This window comes from Quercus lobata, chromosome 11, assembly GCF_001633185.2.
Source record: "Quercus lobata isolate SW786 chromosome 11, ValleyOak3.0 Primary Assembly, whole genome shotgun sequence".
NCBI lineage: Eukaryota > Viridiplantae > Streptophyta > Magnoliopsida > Fagales > Fagaceae > Quercus > Quercus lobata.
In genome coordinates, this window is record NC_044914.1 from 61,802 (window position 1) to 84,321 (window position 22,520).

Here is a 22,520-nt window from a genome sequence, read left to right on the forward strand (position 1 = left end):
AAATAAAATCCGTCACTAAAAGTGCAACAACTTCTGTGTCCTTTTGGTGACAAAACAGAAATTCGTCACTAGAAGTAGGCAACAGCGACGAAATCATTTCGTCGCTAAAAAGTGGTCTTTAGCGATGAAATGTTTTCGTTGCTATTGCCCACTATAAATACTCCCAAACAAAGCAAAAAAAGCATTCATTCACTCAGTAAAAAAAAAAACATTCACCCAAATCGTATATGAAGAGAAACCCACTCTAAAAAAAAAAAAAAGAAGAGAAACCCAAACAAAAAAAAATACCGATGAACCCAAACCGTTGCCGTTGAAGCGTTACAAAAGAAATACCGACGAACCCAAACTGTTGCCGTTGAAGCGTTGCCGTTGCCGTTGAAGCGTTGCCGTTGCCGTTGCCATTGAAGCGTCGCCGTTGCCGTTGAAGCGTTGCAAAAGAAATACCGACGAACCCAAACCGTTGTCGTTGCCGTTGAAGCATTGCTGTTGCCGTTGCCGTTGTAGCGTTGCCATTGCCGTTGAAGCGTTGCCGTTACCGTTGAAGCGTCGCCGTTTCCGTTGAAGCGTTGCAAAAGAAATACCGACGAACCCAAACGATTGCCATTGCCATTGCCATTGAATCGTTGCCGTTGACGTTGAACCGTTGCCGTTGCCATTGAAGCGTTGCAAAAAAAATACCGATGAACCCAAACCATTGCCGTTGCCATTGCCATTTCCGTTGAAGCATTGTCGTTGCCGTTGATCGGACCATTCGCGACAATTTGGAATCGGTAAGGTTTTTTTTTTTATTTTTTTTTTTTCTTTCATTCCCTTAAATACATAGTTTGTTGAGAATGGGTATTTTCAACACAAAAGATAAAAAAATTTCTTTTCGTCGCTAAAAATATTAACAAAAAAATGGTTTCTTTAGTGACGAAAATAAAATTCGTCGCTAAAAGTGTAACGAATTCTGGGTCCTTCTGTGACGAAACAGAAATTCGTCACTAAAAGTATGCCACAGCGACGAAATTTAAATTTCGTCGCTAAAAATCTTAACAAAAAAATTGTTTCTTTAGTGACGAAAATAAAATCCGTCACTAAAAGTGCAACAACTTCTGTGTCCTTTTGGTGACAAAACAGAAATTCGTCACTAGAAGTAGGCAACAGCGACGAAATCATTTCGTCGCTAAAAAGTGGTCTTTAGCGATGAAATGTTTTCGTTGCTATTGCCCACTATAAATACTCCCAAACAAAGCAAAAAAAGCATTCATTCACTCAGTAAAAAAAAAAACATTCACCCAAATCGTATATGAAGAGAAACCCACTCTAAAAAAAAAAAAAAGAAGAGAAACCCAAACAAAAAAAAATACCGATGAACCCAAACCGTTGCCGTTGAAGCGTTACAAAAGAAATACCGACGAACCCAAACTGTTGCCGTTGAAGCGTTGCCGTTGCCGTTGAAGCGTTGCCGTTGCCGTTGCCATTGAAGCGTCGCCGTTGCCGTTGAAGCGTTGCAAAAGAAATACCGACGAACCCAAACTGTTGTCGTTGACGTTGAAGCATTGCTGTTGCCGTTGCCGTTGTAGCGTTGCCATTGCCGTTGAAGCGTTGCCGTTGCCGTTGAAGCGTCGCCGTTTCCGTTGAAGCGTTGCAAAAGAAATACCGACGAACCCAAACGATTGCCATTGCCATTTCCATTGAATCATTGCCGTTGACGTTGAACCGTTGCCGTTGCCATTGAAGCGTTGCAAAAAAAATACCGATGAACCCAAACCATTGCCGTTGCCATTGCCATTTCCGTTGAAGCATTGTCGTTGCCGTTGATCGGACCATTCGCGACAATTTGGAATCGGTAAGGTTTTTTTTTTTATTTTTTTTTTTTTCTTTCATTCCCTTAAATACATAGTTTGTTGAGAATGGGTATTTTCAACACAAAAGATAAAAAAATTTCTTTTCGTCGCTAAAAATATTAACAAAAAAATGGTTTCTTTAGTGACGAAAATAAAATTCGTCGCTAAAAGTGTAACGAATTCTGGGTCCTTCTGTGACGAAACAGAAATTCGTCACTAAAAGTATGCCACAGCGACGAAATTTAAATTTCGTCGCTAAAAATCTTAACAAAAAAATTGTTTCTTTAGTGACGAAAATAAAATCCGTCACTAAAAGTGCAACAACTTCTGTGTCCTTTTGGTGACAAAACAGAAATTCGTCACTAGAAGTAGGCAACAGCGACGAAATCATTTCGTCGCTAAAAAGTGGTCTTTAGCGATGAAATGTTTTCGTTGCTATTGCCCACTATAAATACTCCCAAACAAAGCAAAAAAAGCATTCATTCACTCAGTAAAAAAAAAAACATTCACCCAAATCGTATATGAAGAGAAACCCACTCTAAAAAAAAAAAAAAGAAGAGAAACCCAAACAAAAAAAAATACCGATGAACCCAAACCGTTGCCGTTGAAGCGTTACAAAAGAAATACCGACGAACCCAAACTGTTGCCGTTGAAGCGTTGCCGTTGCCGTTGAAGCGTTGCCGTTGCCGTTGCCATTGAAGCGTCGCCGTTGCCGTTGAAGCGTTGCAAAAGAAATACCGACGAACCCAAACCGTTGTCGTTGCCGTTGAAGCATTGCTGTTGCCGTTGCCGTTGTAGCGTTGCCATTGCCGTTGAAGCGTTGCCGTTGCCGTTGAAGCGTCGCCGTTTCCGTTGAAGCGTTGCAAAAGAAATACCGACGAACCCAAACGATTGCCATTGCCATTGCCATTGAATCGTTGCCGTTGACGTTGAACCGTTGCCGTTGCCATTGAAGCGTTGCAAAAAAAATACCGATGAACCCAAACCATTGCCGTTGCCATTGCCATTTCCGTTGAAGCATTGTCGTTGCCGTTGATCGGACCATTCGCGACAATTTGGAATCGGTAAGGTTTTTTTTTTTATTTTTTTTTTTTCTTTCATTCCCTTAAATACATAGTTTGTTGAGAATGGGTATTTTCAACACAAAAGATAAAAAAATTTCTTTTCGTCGCTAAAAATATTAACAAAAAAATGGTTTCTTTAGTGACGAAAATAAAATTCGTCGCTAAAAGTGTAACGAATTCTGGGTCCTTCTGTGACGAAACAGAAATTCGTCACTAAAAGTATGCCACAGCGACGAAATTTAAATTTCGTCGCTAAAAATCTTAACAAAAAAATTGTTTCTTTAGTGACGAAAATAAAATCCGTCACTAAAAGTGCAACAACTTCTGTGTCCTTTTGGTGACAAAACAGAAATTCGTCACTAGAAGTAGGCAACAGCGACGAAATCATTTCGTCGCTAAAAAGTGGTCTTTAGCGATGAAATGTTTTCGTTGCTATTGCCCACTATAAATACTCCCAAACAAAGCAAAAAAAGCATTCATTCACTCAGTAAAAAAAAAAACATTCACCCAAATCGTATATGAAGAGAAACCCACTCTAAAAAAAAAAAAAAGAAGAGAAACCCAAACAAAAAAAAATACCGATGAACCCAAACCGTTGCCGTTGAAGCGTTACAAAAGAAATACCGACGAACCCAAACTGTTGCCGTTGAAGCGTTGCCGTTGCCGTTGAAGCGTTGCCGTTGCCGTTGCCATTGAAGCGTCGCCGTTGCCGTTGAAGCGTTGCAAAAGAAATACCGACGAACCCAAACCGTTGTCGTTGCCGTTGAAGCATTGCTGTTGCCGTTGCCGTTGTAGCGTTGCCATTGCCGTTGAAGCGTTGCCGTTGCCGTTGAAAAGCGTTGCAAAAGAAATACCGACGAACCCAAACGATTGCCATTGCCATTGCCATTGAATCGTTGCCGTTGACGTTGAACCGTTGCCGTTGCCATTGAAGCGTTGCAAAAAAAATACCGATGAACCCAAACCATTGCCGTTGCCATTGCCATTTCCGTTGAAGCATTGTCGTTGCCGTTGATCGGACCATTCGCGACAATTTGGAATCGGTAAGGTTTTTTTTTTTATTTTTTTTTTTTCTTTCATTCCCTTAAATACATAGTTTGTTGAGAATGGGTATTTTCAACACAAAAGATAAAAAAATTTCTTTTCGTCGCTAAAAATATTAACAAAAAAATGGTTTCTTTAGTGACGAAAATAAAATTCGTCGCTAAAAGTGTAACGAATTCTGGGTCCTTCTGTGACGAAACAGAAATTCGTCACTAAAAGTATGCCACAGCGACGAAATTTAAATTTCGTCGCTAAAAATCTTAACAAAAAAATTGTTTCTTTAGTGACGAAAATAAAATCCGTCACTAAAAGTGCAACAACTTCTGTGTCCTTTTGGTGACAAAACAGAAATTCGTCACTAGAAGTAGGCAACAGCGACGAAATCATTTCGTCGCTAAAAAGTGGTCTTTAGCGATGAAATGTTTTCGTTGCTATTGCCCACTATAAATACTCCCAAACAAAGCAAAAAAAGCATTCATTCACTCAGTAAAAAAAAAAACATTCACCCAAATCGTATATGAAGAGAAACCCACTCTAAAAAAAAAAAAAAGAAGAGAAACCCAAACAAAAAAAAATACCGATGAACCCAAACCGTTGCCGTTGAAGCGTTACAAAAGAAATACCGACGAACCCAAACTGTTGCCGTTGAAGCGTTGCCGTTGCCGTTGAAGCGTTGCCGTTGCCGTTGCCATTGAAGCGTCGCCGTTGCCGTTGAAGCGTTGCAAAAGAAATACCGACGAACCCAAACCGTTGTCGTTGCCGTTGAAGCATTGCTGTTGCCGTTGCCGTTGTAGCGTTGCCATTGCCGTTGAAGCGTTGCCGTTGCCGTTGAAGCGTCGCCGTTTCCGTTGAAGCGTTGCAAAAGAAATACCGACGAACCCAAACGATTGCCATTGCCATTGCCATTGAATCGTTGCCGTTGACGTTGAACCGTTGCCGTTGCCATTGAAGCGTTGCAAAAAAAATACCGATGAACCCAAACCATTGCCGTTGCCATTGCCATTTCCGTTGAAGCATTGTCGTTGCCGTTGATCGGACCATTCGCGACAATTTGGAATCGGTAAGGTTTTTTTTTTTATTTTTTTTTTTTCTTTCATTCCCTTAAATACATAGTTTGTTGAGAATGGGTATTTTCAACACAAAAGATAAAAAAATTTCTTTTCGTCGCTAAAAATATTAACAAAAAAATGGTTTCTTTAGTGACGAAAATAAAATTCGTCGCTAAAAGTGTAACAAATTCTGGGTCCTTCTGTGACGAAACAGAAATTCGTCACTAAAAGTATGCTACAGCGACGAAATTTAAATTTCGTCGCTAAAAATCTTAACAAAAAAATTGTTTCTTTAGTGACGAAAATAAAATCCGTCACTAAAAGTGCAACAACTTCTGTGTCCTTTTGGTGACAAAACAGAAATTCGTCACTAGAAGTAGGCAACAGCGACGAAATCATTTCGTCGCTAAAAAGTGGTCTTTAGCGATGAAATGTTTTCGTTGCTATTGCCCACTATAAATACTCCCAAACAAAGCAAAAAAAGCATTCATTCACTCAGTAAAAAAAAAAACATTCACCCAAATCGTATATGAAGAGAAACCCACTCTAAAAAAAAAAAAAAGAAGAGAAACCCAAACAAAAAAAAATACCGATGAACCCAAACCGTTGCCGTTGAAGCGTTACAAAAGAAATACCGACGAACCCAAACTGTTGCCGTTGAAGCGTTGCCGTTGCCGTTGAAGCGTTGCCGTTGCCGTTGATTGAAGCGTCGCCGTTGCCGTTGAAGCGTTGCAAAAGAAATACCGACGAACCCAAACCGTTGTCGTTGCCGTTGAAGCATTGCTGTTGCCGTTGCCGTTGTAGCGTTGCCATTGCCGTTGAAGCGTTGCCGTTGCCGTTGAAGCGTCGCCGTTTCCGTTGAAGCGTTGCAAAAGAAATACCGACGAACCCAAACGATTGCCATTGCCATTGCCATTGAATCGTTGCCGTTGACGTTGAACCGTTGCCGTTGCCATTGAAGCGTTGCAAAAAAAATACCGATGAACCCAAACCATTGCCGTTGCCATTGCCATTTCCGTTGAAGCATTGTCGTTGCCGTTGATCGGACCATTCGCGACAATTTGGAATCGGTAAGGTTTTTTTTTTTATTTTTTTTTTTTCTTTCATTCCCTTAAATACATAGTTTGTTGAGAATGGGTATTTTCAACACAAAAGATAAAAAAATTTCTTTTCGTCGCTAAAAATATTAACAAAAAAATGGTTTCTTTAGTGACGAAAATAAAATTCGTCGCTAAAAGTGTAACAAATTCTGGGTCCTTCTGTGACGAAACAGAAATTCGTCACTAAAAGTATGCTACAGCGACGAAATTTAAATTTCGTCGCTAAAAATCTTAACAAAAAAATTGTTTCTTTAGTGACGAAAATAAAATCCGTCACTAAAAGTGCAACAACTTCTGTGTCCTTTTGGTGACAAAACAGAAATTCGTCACTAGAAGTAGGCAACAGCGACGAAATCATTTCGTCGCTAAAAAGTGGTCTTTAGCGATGAAATGTTTTCGTTGCTATTGCCCACTATAAATACTCCCAAACAAAGCAAAAAAAGCATTCATTCACTCAGTAAAAAAAAAAACATTCACCCAAATCGTATATGAAGAGAAACCCACTCTAAAAAAAAAAAAAAGAAGAGAAACCCAAACAAAAAAAAATACCGATGAACCCAAACCGTTGCCGTTGAAGCGTTACAAAAGAAATACCGACGAACCCAAACTGTTGCCGTTGAAGCGTTGCCGTTGCCGTTGAAGCGTTGCCGTTGCCGTTGCCATTGAAGCGTCGCCGTTGCCGTTGAAGCGTTGCAAAAGAAATACCGACGAACCCAAACCGTTGTCGTTGCCGTTGAAGCATTGCTGTTGCCGTTGCCGTTGTAGCGTTGCCATTGCCGTTGAAGCGTTGCCGTTGCCGTTGAAGCGTCGCCGTTTCCGTTGAAGCGTTGCAAAAGAAATACCGACGAACCCAAACGATTGCCATTGCCATTGCCATTGAATCGTTGCCGTTGACGTTGAACCGTTGCCGTTGCCATTGAAGCGTTGCAAAAAAAATACCGATGAACCCAAACCATTGCCGTTGCCATTGCCATTTCCGTTGAAGCATTGTCGTTGCCGTTGATCGGACCATTCGCGACAATTTGGAATCGGTAAGGTTTTTTTTTTTATTTTTTATTTTTTCTTTCATTCCCTTAAATACATAGTTTGTTGAGAATGGGTATTTTCAACACAAAAGATAAAAAAATTTCTTTTCGTCGCTAAAAATATTAACAAAAAAATGGTTTCTTTAGTGACGAAAATAAAATTCGTCGCTAAAAGTGTAACGAATTCTGGGTCCTTCTGTGACGAAACAGAAATTCGTCACTAAAAGTATGCTACAGCGACGAAATTTAAATTTCGTCGCTAAAAATCTTAACAAAAAAATTGTTTCTTTAGTGACGAAAATAAAATCCGTCACTAAAAGTGCAACAACTTCTGTGTCCTTTTGGTGACAAAACAGAAATTCGTCACTAGAAGTAGGCAACAGCGACGAAATCATTTCGTCGCTAAAAAGTGGTCTTTAGCGATGAAATGTTTTCGTTGCTATTGCCCACTATAAATACTCCCAAACAAAGCAAAAAAAGCATTCATTCACTCAGTAAAAAAAAAAACATTCACCCAAATCGTATATGAAGAGAAACCCACTCTAAAAAAAAAAAAAAGAAGAGAAACCCAAACAAAAAAAAATACCGATGAACCCAAACCGTTGCCGTTGAAGCGTTACAAAAGAAATACCGACGAACCCAAACTGTTGCCGTTGAAGCGTTGCCGTTGCCGTTGAAGCGTTGCCGTTGCCGTTGCCATTGAAGCGTCGCCGTTGCCGTTGAAGCGTTGCAAAAGAAATACCGACGAACCCAAACTGTTGTCGTTGACGTTGAAGCATTGCTGTTGCCGTTGCCGTTGTAGCGTTGCCATTGCCGTTGAAGCGTTGCCGTTGCCGTTGAAGCGTCGCCGTTTCCGTTGAAGCGTTGCAAAAGAAATACCGACGAACCCAAACGATTGCCATTGCCATTTCCATTGAATCATTGCCGTTGACGTTGAACCGTTGCCGTTGCCATTGAAGCGTTGCAAAAAAAATACCGATGAACCCAAACCATTGCCGTTGCCATTGCCATTTCCGTTGAAGCATTGTCGTTGCCGTTGATCGGACCATTCGCGACAATTTGGAATCGGTAAGGTTTTTTTTTTTATTTTTTTTTTTTTCTTTCATTCCCTTAAATACATAGTTTGTTGAGAATGGGTATTTTCAACACAAAAGATAAAAAAATTTCTTTTGTTGAGAAATTTTGTGCTTGTATTTTGTTGAGAATGGGTATTTTTGTTGTAATTAATCCTAGCTCATGTTTGTTGAGAATGGGTATTTTTATTTTTGTTGAGAATGGGTCTATCCAGCTGGCTTTCTTTATGGATATTCTGCAATTCAGTATGTTACAGGAGGAGAGGTCTATCTAGCTCAGGTAATTTACTTCACTCTTGTTTCTTTTTTTTTTTGGGGGGGTTTCTTATGAAATTTGATAAATAACTAGTATATATGATTGATGGGTTTAGTTAGAAGATTATTTTGATTTAACTTGGTTGGAATTATCTTGGTGGAACAAGTTCTTGTCTATGATATTGAATTGGGAACAAGTTATTGGTATTTGCTTCATTGAATGAATGTTGACTGCCTAGTTGGTTCAGTTGGCACAAACGACTAGTGCTGATGTATACTAAATTAAAATGAATCAGGCGCGGAGCCACATAGTGGCTTGGGGGGGCCGTGGCCCCTGCAAAAAAAAAAAAGAAATCCCATTAGACTATGAAGAAAAAATAAATGGACCCCCCCAACATAAGACAGTCGGCCCCCCTGCCCATTTCTCACCCATTCTCCCAACCCTCAATCAAAAATTAGGAACACCCTCAAATTAAAAAAAAAAAAAAAAATTATCTGTTCTACTTTCAAGCAAAAAAAAAAGCCCAAAAAAATTTGAACTAAAATCTGAAAAAAAAAAAAAAAAAAAAAAAAAAAAAAAAAAAAAAAAAAAAAAAAAAAAAAAATTGTAACAAAGCCAAGCCCATGGTGAGCCCAATAGATTACAGAGGTAGCTCGCTCATGGCAAGCCCACGGATTCTCAACCAAAAAAAAAAAAAAAAATCAATACAGAGAATCAGAAATGAAACCCATCACGTTGCTAGCAAAGAAATCAAACCCATCACGTCGCTGGCAGAGAAATCAAACCCCAATACTGTCTATACAGAGGAAAAGCAAAACAAACTCCAGCAAACCAAACACAGAGGTGTTTATCCAAAAAAAAAAAAAATCTCCAATACACAAACCAAAACCAAACCCCAGCAAACCAAACCTAGTAACCCACAGTCACGTCGCCGTAGCTCGATCGTCGTCGTCGTCGCTCCCCCCTTATCGCAGATCGCAGATCGTAGATCGGAGATCGCAGATCATAGATCGTAGATCGAAGATCGCAAATCGCAGATCGTAGATCGTAGATCGCAGATCGCAAATCGTAGATCGTAGATCGGAGATCGCAGATCGCAGATCACTCTGCCTCTGCTCCGGTGCTCGGTGCTCGGTGCTCCCTCCGGCCCTCCCTTAAGGTATTTCTCTCTGACTCTCACTGAAATGAAAAAATGAAATGAAATTTTCGCAGATCGTAGATCGGTCATCAGAGATCGCAGATCACTCTGCCTCTGCTTCGGTAACGGTGCTCATTGCTCCCTCCGGCAGTCCGGCCCTCCCTCAAGGTTTTTCTCTCTTACTCTCTCTCAGTCTCTCTCTCTTTATCTCACTAAATGAAAAAATGAAATGAAATTTATGAACGAGTCTCTCTCTTTATTCTTTAATAGCCTATCTGATCTTAGTAAGTCTCTCTCTCTTTTGAACTGTGAGTCTCTTATTGGCTAGCTTTTGCTTTTTTCCTGTTTTTGTCTTTTTAAATTTGGCTTTATCTTATCCCTTTTTGTTGGTCAGTGTGTTGGTGTTGGTGAAATATTGATTGTCATTTAGTGTAACGTGTGTTGTGATTTGTGATTGGCATTACGAAATTTTCTGATTGCAGCTAGCTATTGTGATTGGGGCGCATGTTCTGCTTGTCTGTTGTCTGTTGATTGGGGTAGGGAGGGGGTAGATGGGCTCATGGGGCCAGGTAAACAATAATTAAAGCAATGTAATGTGTAGCACATTATACTGCTTTACTTATTGTGCTGCACATGGAATGTTTAATGTTCTTCTCTTTTAATGTAATATGTACAAGGGGCTAAACAATATAACAAATTAAAGCAGTATAATTAATGACAAATAAATTAAAGCAATATAGTTTATTGTTACGCTAAACAACAATAATTAAAGTTATATAATTAAATTAACCAATACATTATAAAAGACAAATTAATTAAATTATTTTTGTTTTTGTTTGAGGGGTTATTATTAATTAAAGTTGTATTAAAAATGGGTTAACTGTTTAAATTATAGTGGAAATTTTGTTTTTTTCTTGAGTATGAATAACATTCATATAACTAAGTAAAAATTTCGAATTAAAATTTTATTTTTTAAAATTCTTTTCAGGTTAATTTTTGAGTCATATTCTTAAAGCTAAAAGAATTATGAGCAAACGAAAAACAATTGATGCATTCTTTAAGAAAAAAGATGTTAGCAATTTAGAAATTAGGACACTTGTGGCTGTAGAAACAAATGTTAATACTTCAATGCCTGATGAACACCCCTCCAAATGTCCAAAACTTCAATTTGAAGAGATTGATCGTGATCCAGGATCACGTAAACAAATATGTGAATTTCCTATCAACAAACAAGATGAAATCCGACGAGCTTATCTCATAGAAGGTCTATATCAACCTAAAAATATAGACTATCCATACAATGATGATACTCATCGTCGTTGATTTCAACCTTCATGGTTTGATTCACATAAGGATTGGTTGGAATACTCACCTTCAATGGATGCGATATATTGTCTACCTTACTACCTTTTTAGTAAGAAACCAATAGGTCGTCTCGGATCAGATGCATTCATTTCAACATGAACCACGTAAATACTGTCTTGTGCGTGTGATTGTTTTTCTTTTGGCGTTTTGTTTTCTCTATTTTTTTGTTTCTCACAAGTTTGGAATTTCGGTTGAATTCCCAACATGTTCAAGTATATAATGATATATGAAAGTTGATAATTTTGCATCCAATAGACTTAAGAATTATATTTAGTATATCTCTGTTACAACCCGGTCCCCCAAATATATCTCTGAAATATTTAGTCTAGAATCTTTTTGTATGTGTGGCCCTTGTTTGTGTTTATTGTTTAATTTCGGATTTGAGGTTAATAATGTGTTGGTGTTTGCTCAAGCATGAAGTTTATTTTGTTTCAGGTTTGGGATCATGATAATTGGCAGTGTTTTACGATATTGGTTCACTGGATAAGAATTTGTTCTCTGGTTCATTGGATTGCGTGATAAAAGTTTGGTCTTCTACAGCGAAGAACAAGTAAGTTATTGAACCACAATTAGTTTCATTTACTTTCTTATTTGCTTTCCCCCTTAAGTAATTGAGGTGTGCTACAGTCATTGAGCAGTGTTATTAATTGGTCTGGTAATGGCAAAATTGTATTGTTATGTCAGAAACTCAATAGTTTAGTATTTTATTGCAATGCCATGTTGTGGATACTGTAGTTTTTTTAGTACATTATCCAATGTACGGTATTTTGAGTTTAGAAATTCATGTTATTTTGAACCTTGAGGATAAAACAATGTAGTGTTATTATTACATAATGAAAATAAATAGCTATATGCCCTAAGGCAAGGGTGAGGTTTTTCCATCTCGAATTCACTTTCTTAGCAGTTATTGTCTACTGCCCCTATGGGTGAACAAAGTTACAAAATAAAGTGGGATTTGATGATATCCAGATCTCCTTCTCCTTACTCTCTTAGCACTTTATTTGATGTTTATTTGGTTGCTAAGAAATGTGAGAGAAAGTTAATAAAAGTGGGTTAGTGCAGTTTCTTTGGTGGATGATACCAGCGGGCCCTTTCATAAGAGCTATTCATTATAAAGATTGAAGTACTCATAAATTTCACTTTTCTTTTGCAGGCTAAATACACATTGTTTGCAATAACTTTGGATTTTTTCTAAAAGTTGTAAGCTTAGCTTGAGCAAAGTAAGTAAATTTTAGTTGAAACCTTCCTCTTCTGTAGTAACCACTGCCTCATCTAGTTCCTCGGTGGTGTATATTCATCGGTTAGAAAGTGAGATAATTGAGCTCAAAGAGGCAAGAGCTAGGGAAGAAGAGGAGCGAGCTAAGCAAGATGAGGTCCAAAAGAATATTCTTAATTTTTTGAGGAGCAAGGGTTATGATGATGCTTTTACCTATGGAGGTGGTTCATCTTCAAGCTAAATCACTTATTGGTTAGTACTTTATCTTTAAATTAAAACACTTCATTTTTTATGTATCATTTGAAACTAATATTTGTCACGTGATAGGTTATTCAATCTTTAGTTTATGACACTAAAGATATAGAAGTGAAATTTCTGTTGGCACTATGTAGAATTATATTTGACTAAAGATTTATATTTGTGCAGATTTCTTATTGGTGGCTTTAGGGGATTTCCTTTAGGCATTATTTGAAGACATATGAGGACATCTTCCGTTAGTTCTAATTATATTATGCTACATTTTTTGTATTGTTATAAAACATCTTAAGTTATTATATGTGTTGCAAACAATTATTGTATGTGTTGCGAACAATTATTGTATGGAAGGAGTTTGAATTGGATACTTACTTTAATTTTAACTTGTGGAATGTATGGATCGATTTTTTTTATATATGTGTTGTTGAAATAAATGTGTTAATCAAATGTGAGGTTTTAATAATGTAAAGACAGGTTACAGGTTAATATCAACGCCATAAAAATAATAAAAATAGAAAATAAGTTTTAGTGATGAATTTTTTCGTCACAAATATGGCAACAAAAAATTGTTTTAGTGACGAAATAAATGCAGCGGAATTTTGTAAGAAATGGTTTTAGTGACGAAAATTTTCGTCGCTATATGTGTCTGGATTTTCTTAAAAATAGTTTTAATGACGAAATTGTTCGTCACTAAATATGATTTAATAAATTGAAATGGTTTTAGTGACGAAATATTTTCGTCACTATATTTCGTCACTAAATACTATTTTTAGCGAAGAAAACATATAGCGACGAAAACGTTTCGTCGCTAAAAGTTTTTTTTTTTTAAAAAAATCAGACTTTTAGTGACGAAATTTTTCGTCGCCAAGACTTTTAGCGACGGGGCTACAGCGACGAAACGAATTTCCTCACTAAAAGTCCAATTTCATCACTAAAGGTTCTTAGTGACGAAAAACAGGACTTTTAGTGACGAATTTTTTCGTCACTAAAAATACATTTTCTTGTAGTGAGAAGTGAAATCCTTAATAAACTTTTATGCATATTAAAAGTTGTACCCTAAGATTATAATTAATTTTGTAACTAAGTTTTATCCCATTAATAATTCATTTTTTGAAGCATTCTATGAACACTTTAAAAAGTTATTAAAAAAATAAATAAAATTTTCGTTCTTTCATAAAATATTTTTTAAAATAATTTAATAATATTTGTCTATTATTAATATTTGCATGACATTGGCCGAAATGACCCAGAGGGCATTACTAAGTTGAGTCTTTTCTCACGCATCCAACCACGAAATTCCATGGTGGAATGAATTCGTGCATCTAAAATCTAAATCACTTTTCTCATTCGTTTGAGGATCCGTGTAAACACGTAAGGCAGTCCCATTGAGTCTTTTTTTTTTTTTTTTATAAACAACACTCAATAAACATTCATTAATCCAGAACAAAGTTCAAATTGATTACATCACATTGTATTTGTTCCTTAATAACTAAGGGGGTATCCTCTACCCAAACAATACAATCATCTAAATCTTTGGCATTTTTTGCCAATATGTGGGCTGCCCTGTTGCAGCCCCTTCTGGTGTGGACAACCTTCCATGCACTAAATTGTCTCAGAGACCATTCAATGCCTTCAATTACCTTCCTTATAGAGCTTTGAATGGGACCTTGCCCTCGCAGAGCACTCACCACAATCTGCGAGTCGCTCTCAATGATGATGTCTTTGAGTCCAAGATCTCATGCCAATTGAATCCCCTCCTCCACGGCTTTGGCTTCCGTCTCCAAATCACCCAAAGGCAGCTCCATGCGTTTACTCATCGAACCCATCAGCTGGCCCCTTTCATTTCTGATCACAACACCTACTCCACAACAACCAATACTCCCAAAAACAGCTCCATCTGTATTGATCTTGTACCAGCCGAGACTAGGAGGATTCCATGAGGGCATACCTGAATTGGAAGGCCGAGGATTAACTTGATGAGTCTGCCTCACTTCCTCTGCATACTCCGCTGCAAATCTTACCATTTCAGCTACTGTTTTTCCACTCCCTTCATGTCTGAGTTTGTTCCGATTACTCCATAAACTCCAACCCGTAATTGCAAACAAAACCCAATCAACCGCCGGGCATCTCTCCTTTATTTCCCAAACAATGTCCACAAAGTCCAGGCAAGGCTCAGGCAAAAGGGGAAGCTTTATCTTTGTTGCACTCCAAACCTTTGCTGCTGTTTTACATCCCCACAGTATATGGCTGATAGTTTCATCTCTTCCACACACATCACAGCTAGTTTCCACCTCCACACCTTTCGACTTTAATCTAAACTTTGTTGGGAGAATGTTTTTGCACACCCTCCACATGAAGTGCCTAATTTTGTTTGGGCAGTCCAAGTTCCAAATGAGCTTCCAAATGGCTTTAGATTTCGACCCATCTGAACTTTCCCCTCTTTCTCCCTGCTTATTTAGCTTCGGCATCAACTTCTGGGCTGCCCAGTAGGCACTCTTCACAGAAAAACAGCCATTAGGAGTCCAAGCCCACACTATGAAGTCTTTGGGAAGCCTAGGACTAAGAGGAATTCCCAATACAATTTCAGCTTCATGGGGAAGGAAAGAGTTTCTAACCAAATTAGCATCCCAGCCACGTGTCTCCCTATTGATGAGATCCGAAACCATCACAACATTACTTGAAGAGCCCCTTGGACTGATAACTTTGAATAAGTCCGGATTTGGAATCCATCTATCTTCCCAAATATGAACCTTTTCCCCATTTCCAATTACCCATCTAGAGCCCTTCACTACTAAGTCCTTGGCTGCCATGATACTCCTCCAAACATAGGATGGTCTATAGCCCAATTGCGCCTCCTAAAAGGAACACCCCGCAAAGTACTTTGCCTTAAAGACTTTATGGACGAGGGAGTGTGGATTTTGTTGGATTCTCCAACCTTGCTTAGCTAAGAGCGCTAGGTTGAAGGTCTTCAAGTCTCTGAAACCCATGCCCCCCTCCATCTTTGGAATGCATAGTTTTTCCCAAGATATCCACGCCATTTTTCGCTCTTCATCCTTCTGCCCCCACCAGAAATTTCTCACCATAGAGTTCAACTCCTTGCATAAAGAGTCCGGGAGTTTGAAACAACTCATAGTATAGGTAGGCGTGGCTTGGGCTACGGCTTTTATAAGGATTTCTCTCCCTGCATTAGAGAGAAGTTTACCTTTCCATCCCGCAATTTTCCTTCCCACCATCTCTTTGATATGATTAAAGGCTTTCCTCTTCCCCTTACCCACTAGTGGCGGCAACCCAAGGTATTTTTCATGATGTCTTACAATTTGAGCTCCAAACAAACCTTTTACTTGGTCTTGGACTTCCCTACTTGTATTCTTACTGAAAAATAAGGAAGTTTTCTCCTTATTAAGCCTTTGCCCCGAATCCCTTTCATACTCCTCAAGCACCTTCATGACTCGATTAGCTTCATCAAGGGAAGCCCTACAAAAAACTATGCTATCATCCGCAAAAAGAAGATGGGAGATTCTTGGAGCACCCCTACATACTGCCACCCCTTTAATATTCCCTAATGCCTCCTCCTTTTTTAACATAGCCGTCAACCCCTCCGCACATAGAAGGAATAGGTAAGGGGAAATAGGATCGCCTTGTCTAAGCCCCCTCGATGGGATGATATTTCCTTTGGGAACACCATTGATCAAGACCGAATAATTAACCGAGGTCACACACATCATCATAAGTGAAACCCACCTATCATGAAACCCCAATCTTCTCATCATTGCTTCCAAAAATCCCCATTCCACCCTATCATAGGCTTTACTCATGTCGAGCTTTAGAGCCATAAGGGCTTCCTTTCCTTTCCTTCTTTGGTCTATACAGTGCATTGTTTCAAAAGCCACTAGTACATTATCTGTAATGAGTCTTCCAGGGACAAAAGCACTCTGGGATTCATCAATCACCAAAGCGAGGACTCTTTTCAACCGGTTAGCTAGGACCTTAGCTATTATTTTGCCTAGAGGTTTAAATGAAACTTACATTTGCCTTATTCCAAAAGTTAAAAACCCTCAGTCCCATTGAGTCTAGTCTAGTAAGTAGTGACACCATCGTCAACCTTTTCTCTTTTTTCTTTATTCAACAAAGCATCTTTGATAATAGACGGATTCTACTTTTATATGCTAACAGCTGCCCGGATTTGACCCTTTATTACTAAGCAGAACCTTCGAAGGTTAGAAAAATGTTACTACTATAAAAAAAAATTTACAAGTTTTAATATAAATTGTTATGTGATGAGTTGTAATTAGTGCAGGTGTGAATCCACCATTCTATCTCCACCAATCAAAACACACCACGTAACCACTTTTTCCAAAAATTGTAAACTTTTATGTAATCATAACAATATTCCGAAATCTAATAGAAAATCGATCAAGAAATGAGTGGATGGCGACTAATTTGAAATAGAATGGTAGTTTCCTTTCATAAAAAAAGTAATGTTAATGTGATCATGTCAACGTCATTTGTTCTTTTCAGACACGTTTTTTCTAAATTAATGATTTTTTTTCACCTCTAAATTCAATGTCACACATTTTATTTATTAAAAATTGAATGATGTTAGGTATGTTACAAATTGATGTGTGTTCAATCATAGAAAAAAGTAATTCAAAAATTTATTTATTTAGATTTAAAATCCACCAATCAAATTAATTATCTCTAAAATTTGTAATATATCTAACATTTAGTTTTAAAACATTCTAAACTAGCTTTATATAATATGCTCATATAATGTATTGTTCTTTTTTCTAGGATGCAATTTAAAGTACGATCGATTGATGAAGATAGAAGAAAACTTATTTCAACCACACACTTTAATGATTTTTTTATAGATTATTTTTTTAATACAATATAAGAAGTTTATGGACTAAATTAGAACATTTAAAATATTATGGGTCATTTTAAAACATGAGACAAATGTTAGAGACTAAAATAGTATTAAAGATATATTTTTTTTATAATTTATTTTATAAGTAATTGATATCAAATACATCATTCATGATAAAATTTTAATTTTCAAAAAAGCTAAAAAGTATAGATGATGTCACATCATTTTCATTTATTATTATTATTATTTATTTAGTAAATTGAAATTTTAAATGACAATAGCATGACATTATATATGTTTAGATTCTTGAAAAACTACTTCCTCAAAAACAAAAACAAAAAAACAAAAAAAACAAAAAACTAAATAAATAAAAAGAAAATAAAAAAGGATTCTTGAAAAACTAAAGCAAATGAAGAGCTGTTGATAAAGGATATTAACTAGAATTCGGTGGGGTGCCAATGAAATACCATGGGTCATAATTCTTTTGTATGAAAAATAGAATGAAAAAATGGTATATATGTGGTCCCTGAAATTTAATTCCATTTCTATTTTAATACAGAAAATTTGGAAAGTTTGTAATTAGCTCTTTGAGAATGACAGTATCCCTGAAAATGATGACATATATTATTATTATTATTATTTGTCAATATGGACTAGGAATAACAGATAGACTTTGTAAAATGAAACTTGGGCCCAAACTTGTGAAATTTTAACCTGAATAAAAAAGGGGTTAACCAGTACCCGATCCTTTTTCTTTTTCTTTTTTTCTTTTTCTTTTTTTTATGGGCTGGGTTGGGTTAACCTATCTAATCCACAACTCAAAAAAAAAAAAAAATATATATATATATATATAGAGAGAGAGAGAGGGAGAGAGAGAGAGAGAGAGAGAGAGAGAGAGTCTATGTTATTGGGCTAAGCTCATTTTGCTATGCTAAGACCTATTCTAATGTGGGTTAGAACGTTAGGTCTGACTCACTATTCTAGCAGGACCATGCTAAAGGGCCAGTCTTCACACAAACTCAGCATCCCAAAAATAAAGACAACAACCATTAACAAATACATGTATATTAATTCACAAATGTTAGTACGTATTTATAGATTTGAGAGCAAATATCTTGTGGCAGAAAGATAAGTAACATCGGGAAAAATTAACTAGGGAAGCAATTAACATAACCAATATGGCAGAATGTTAAATAGTAAAGCATAATGTAAAATAACACAGCAAAAATGTAAGAATGATAAGTCCTTCTGCAAGAAGTGAACCAAAGAGAACCCAAACCCTAACTTGGATAACCTTGCTATTGGGTTGAGCCATCAAAGTTGTGCATTCTAGGGAATGGGCCTAGATGACTACTTGTTGCTGCTTTGGAATTTTTAATAGTGGGTTTCTTGTAAGATAGCCTATTGATGCATGCATTTTCTGCCTTTTTTACTCTCTCTTCTTTTAATTCACTCTTTCTCTTTTCTCTGTTATTTCTCTTTGAGTTCTCTCCGTTTTCTTGCTTTAGTCACTATCCTCCTTCCCTTTATAGCTATTGTTCCTATTTATACTGGGCTGATACTATAGAATTTCTTTCTTTTACCCTTATAGCTCACCAAACATTTTTATCTGCTGTGAGCACCTCTTTAGAGCTACCCACTAACCTATTGGTTGCTCGCCCCCACTACATCTGGGCATGCCCATTAGCTTCTCTCTCTTATACTACCCATTCCACAATAAATTCCAACTCGTTTGGTTCTGCCGTGAGCCTTTCCTTCTTGCTTGAAAGGATAAGAATTTGGGTCTCTCTCTACTTATCTCTCAAGAATGCATCAAATGGTCCCAACTGTCTTCCTCCTATTTTGGGCAAAGATGCCATCCCAGCAAAGCATCTCCCAAAAGAGGCCATGACTAGATACCAGAAATAAGCTATTTTCCTTTTTCCACCAAACCACACCCTCTGTAAATCCCTTGACTGTGAGCCCACTTCCCTTGCATTGGTTGGGTATAGGTTGATGGTGCTCCGGCCATAGTGTTGCTGTTCTACTACTCTTTGTTTTTGTTTTCTTTCTTTCCCACACTGTTTCTGCTATTGTGCTCATCTTTGTCTCGTTTTGCTCTTGCTTCTTTTTCTGCCTATGCTTATCCTTTATGTAGGATGGAAATGGGCTTATTGGGCTTACCTCACTTTTGCCTCTTCTTGGGCTTGTGGGCCTGCCTGTTGTTGTTTTCTACCAGGTTGGCCCATTGTACCTTTTTTCTTTCCCTCTTCCCTTTCAAACTTTTATGGCCCTTTGTTTTTGCCATTGCTTACTAACCTCTTTTCTCCATCTCTCTTTGCTGGTTATTGGGCTTTTATGCTATTGGGCACTTTTTATCAAAAAAACGGGTATCAACAAACCCTAAATTTCTACAATGAAACTCATAACATTCTTATCATTATCAGTTTTTGTTACCTTAGAACAATACCAGAACTACGGTCACTTAGTGTACTTTGTTTATTCTAAAAATATTATTACTTAATTTTAATAACTTTTTTAATGTAAGAAATTAAAAAAGAAAAGAAAAATAAATCGTTTTTGGCACTTAACGGCAAATCATCTAACTTTTATGGTGATTAGGGGTGTGCATCAAAACCATACCCAATGAAATTGACCCAACCCAACTCAACCTAATGCGTCGAGTTGGTTTTCATGGGTTGTGTTAGGTTGGAATTTTATTTGAGCCTTGGTATGGATCGAGTCTAAGTTGATAGTTTTTTCAACCCATATGACCCAACATGACCCATCATTTATACGAGTCTGTTTTATTATCGTTATTTCAATTCTTTAATTTAATTGATTTTGGATTTTGGTATTTTGATACTTAGTTAGGATGAATTTGAAATATTATATAAATTTTAATAATTTATACAAGTTTATTTTATTATTTTTATTTCAATTTTTTAATTTAATTGATTTTGGATTTTGGTATTTTGATAACTAGTAAGGATGAATTTGAAATATTATATAAATTGTAATAATTTATGCAAGTTTATTTTATTATCGTTATTTCAATTTAATTGATTTTAGTATTTTGATAACTAGTTAGGATGAATTTGAAATATTATATAAATTGTAATAATTTATTAAAAAAATTGTTTAAATAATTGATGAAAAGCTCCATTTTTTTACAAGGTTATGCATGCATAAACCACTGACCCAGACGTCAGGTTGAGTTGAGTTGAGTTGATAATTTATCAACTTGACAAGGTTAGATTGGGTTGAATAAATTAACCTTTCAACTCAACTCAACCTATACACACCTCAAGTAGTGTTAATATCATTAGTGAACTTTGATGCGTGGAAAACTAAAAATTTTATATTACTATTTAACTTTTATTTTTGAAATTTAGTGTTTTTTGTTCATTATTATCATTGTTATGCGAACAAATATGGGTCGATCTGTAACCTGATTAACTAAACCCATATATACTTAATCGACCTGATCTATTCATACCCCATTTAAGATGATCCATTTTTTTAACCTGAACCCAATCAATAGCCATACTTGACCTGACCAATTTTCCAAGTTTAATATTCACAGGTTTTACTAGATATGGCAAAACAAGTCAAAATTTTCTGACTCGACCCAACCAAAACCCAATTTTTTTGACCCGAAGCAAAAACGGGTTGATTCGTGACTCGACTCGTGTTTTTTTGTGGGTCAACCCAACTTGACCCGCGACCCGACCTGAACCCGAACCATTTTTTTTTTAACTTTTTTTTTTTGGGTAAAAAATAGTAAAATTAAGACAATATTGGTTTAATTGTTTATTGTGAGCTTTTAGGAAACAATGGATACATTTACATAACTGCATGCAAATTAATTGAAAGATAAATGCATGTGGTTGAACATTTTGTAATGAGTAAATATTTTTAAATATCAAATAGCAAAGTACATGCCAAGATAATCTGTAGAGTTAAAAACATAAATTTAAAATTGTAGACATGTGTAGAAACATTCACAAGTGTGAAAATAGTGAAGCCAAAGTATTAAATTAACATAAATTATGAATGCTTAGACCTATTTTTTAACAATTTATATACAAAGTAAACGGCTTTTTAAAATAAATTATGATATTTCCTAGAATATGTGTTACTTAACAATGATATGATATTCATAGAAAAGACCATGTATAAATAAGTAAGCAATCAAACTTTAATGTATATCTCAAATTGAAATAGAGTGTCAACCACAATTGATAATAGATTATAAAATTAATTTTCAAGATTGTAAATTTCTTAGATATTTTTATTCTGTATCAAATGAGTTATCCAATAAGTCATTTGTAATTTTGTTTTATGTTTTGGGATGTTGATATTTTGTAAAAATAAAACTTGTGTTTATTTTGTTTTAGATAGCAATTAGGATTTATATAATTTTAAAATTACTGAATAAGTATTAATAAATTTAACTGAGTTTATTCTTGATATAAGTGGTAAATTCAAAATAATATATTTTACATCAAGTAATTAGTTGCATAACTTTCCAAATGGCAAATATATGTTGTTTTCTTTATAAAAATAAAAAATAAAAATAATTCATGTGAAAAATATGGGTCAATCCGACCTGACCTGCAACCCGATTTAAACCTGCTTAAAATGACTTGTTTTTGACCCGTGATCCATTTGACCCGCAACCCGATTGACCCAACCCGAACCTAACCCGACCCACCCATTTTGCTATGTCTAGGTTTTACGTAATTAACAACAATTTTGTAACATTTTCTAATAACTCAAGTGAAATTGAACAACGACTCCACGTTGAGTATGATACCCACTAGTAATATTAGAGGTAAACACAGCATAACGTAGGTACAACCAACAAATTTTAAAACGGTAAAAGAAAGATGTTCATATGTACGACCCTTTTTCATTTTAAATTCGAAAAGATCTGCACAAATTTTTAATAAAGTACACGTTCCTTTTTCTTTTCTTTTTTTTCTTTTCTTCGTTTTAAGAAACTCTTCCTAGTTTTTTTAAAACTTTCTTTTTGTAATATTTTTTTATGAGAATCTTTTGCTGAATTAATAGTTTGTTTTAAACTAACTGAATGATACATGTACATACACCAAGCTGGAAACTCTACTCCGTGTATTGCTAAGCGTACAATAGTTTATTAATTAATCTCAACATTTGATTTACTTTGTAATAAAAGAGATCAGGTGATAATGTTATTGCAAAAGTGAATTAAGGGAAAAAAAGAAAAAGAAAAAAA

At 36.2% G+C, this 22,520-nt stretch overlaps 1 long non-coding RNA gene across 2 annotated transcripts; it reads left to right on the forward strand.

Moving 5' to 3' along the window:
* The first annotated feature begins 8,014 nt into the window (after positions 1-8,014).
* On the forward strand, positions 8,015-12,700 carry LOC115967991. 2 transcript variants are annotated; one of them, XR_004086623.1, is made up of 6 exons: positions 8,015-8,179; positions 8,385-8,464; positions 9,653-9,746; positions 11,379-11,493; positions 12,097-12,411; positions 12,586-12,700. It is a non-coding gene; the product is annotated as an uncharacterized LOC115967991 (long non-coding RNA). The 2 variants fall into 2 exon arrangements; XR_004086622.1 differs by having other exon boundaries at positions 8,400-8,464.
* The last annotated feature ends 9,820 nt before the right edge of the window (positions 12,701-22,520 follow it).